Source organism: Pteropus vampyrus, unplaced genomic scaffold, assembly GCF_000151845.1.
Source record: "Pteropus vampyrus isolate Shadow unplaced genomic scaffold, Pvam_2.0 Scaffold250, whole genome shotgun sequence".
NCBI lineage: Eukaryota > Metazoa > Chordata > Mammalia > Chiroptera > Pteropodidae > Pteropus > Pteropus vampyrus.
In genome coordinates this window covers 187805-189784 of record NW_011889031.1, presented here as the reverse complement: position 1 = coordinate 189784, position 1980 = coordinate 187805, and positions in this window count along the sequence as shown.

Here is a 1980-nt window from a genome sequence, read left to right as displayed (position 1 = left end):
GCCCCCCTTGAGGTCCTGGCCCCTTCCCACAGTGCCCCGTCCCTCATTGTGGCGTGCAGCCCCTGGCACTTATTGCTGAGGTGGAGTGGAGGGTATGTCCAGGTTGCAGGAGGCATGCAGAGCAGAGGGGGGGGGTGCCCCAAATGTAACTGGCATAATTTGGCCATATTTACACGAGTTGATGGGAAGGGGGTGTCCTATGGCTCATGGAGACCTGAGAAGGCTTTATTTTGGGGGCGCTGAGAGTCGGGGGCATGGGCTTTGGCTCCTCCCCCTCCATCCTGGGGGCCCAGGTGGGGATGAGGGGCCCAGGGGTGTCTGCTGGCATTGTCATCTCCATTGCATATTATTAATGACTTTTTGATTTTTTTTATAAAACCCTTTCCCCCACCCCCCGCCCCCAGCTCCTTTGACCTTCTTCCCTGTCACCCCCAAGTCCCCCCACAGGGGGGAGGGGAGCGCTAGAGGATGGAGGGCAGGGTTGGGGGAGCACGGCGGGCTGCCCTGGGAGAGCCAGGGGGGGTGGCGAGGGGCGCGAGGCGCAGGGACACCCCGCTGAGGCCCGCGATGCTGCTCAGGCTGTGGGATTTCTCGTAACCTGGGGGCGGGGGCGGGGCGGAAACACGGGGAGGCGTTGGGGTGCAGAGGGAGGGTCCCACAGACAGAGACCCCGAGACAGAGAGAGGGAGGGAGGCAGGAGGGAAATGGCAGAAAGGACAGGAGACAGAGAAAGAGAGAGCCAGGAAAAGCAAGAGACAGGCGGAGAGAGAAGGCGACAGATGCAGATGGTGAGGGACACAGAGGCGGCCGGTCACACGACGACGGGGCAAGAGGCAGAGACGGACAGAGGCGGACCAAGGGGACGGAGAGAGAGAAGTGAACAAATCGGACAGTCAGTCGCATCCAGGAGGAGGGTTCAGACACGGGGAGGGGGGAGAGACCCAGGGTTAGGAGGCAGGGTCGTGCCCACCTCCCCACCCCCACCCTGCCCCCCGCGCACCTCCCCACCTCCCCCCCCATGGCCCCCTCATCTGAGGCAAAAAGGTGGGGGGCAGCAAGGCAGATGGTGGCAGCAGGGGGGGCATGGGGGGAGCTCGCGGGAGAGGCGTGTAGGGGAGCAGCCGGGCGGCGGGGAGAACTCGGGAGGGAGCTGGCAGGGCTGCAGGTGGGGGGCTAACCGAGATGTCGAGAAAGGAGGGAGGGGGGCGGGGCGTGAGGGGCCGAATGGAGGCAATGGAAGTCGGCAGCGCCCTTGGGGTGCCGGAGAGCGCCCTTGGGGTGCCGGAGAGCGGCTCCAAGAGCAGCCTGAGGGGCCGGCTCACCTGAAGCTGGTAGCGGGGCATCTCTAAGGGGTCAGGAAGCCTTTCAAAGGAACCTTCTGATGAGAAAGTCCTAACCGTGTCTCGACAGCCACCGGGATCTCAGACCGAGGACCATGTGTGTGGTCTCTGGGAAGCTTGGGGATGTCTAGGGAGCTCTGCCAGTGTCTGGGGCTTTTCCAAGCTGTGCCCTGGGGGGTGGTCTGGGCGAGGGCATCTTGACCACAGGAGAGAGAGCCTGGGGGGTCGGAAGCCCACTATCTTGGGGACACCCCTTCCCAGCCATTCCCCAATGCTAACCTGGGGGGAAGGGGCAGGGGGGGACCGAGGGTCTCGCGAGGTCTCAGGCGGTGACCAGAGCTGGGGACAGAAATACACACAGTCACTGCAGGGGGAGGGTGGTTAGGGGGAACCCCCCAACACAGCCTCACTGTTGGGGGTCGGAGAAACGCCGGGATCTCTTCTTCCTCTCTGGTGTTTTTCCAGGGGAGGGGCGCAGTGAAATGGGGGCGGCCGGAGACATCAAATATGGGAGGAGCTTCCGGGGTGGCTGCGTTTGGGGTCGGGAGGACCAAGGGAGGGCGGGGCAGAGGACCAGCGAGGAAGGAGGGGGCGAGTTTCCGGTGTGGGACTCAGGTGGTTGGTGAGGAAAGACGGAGAA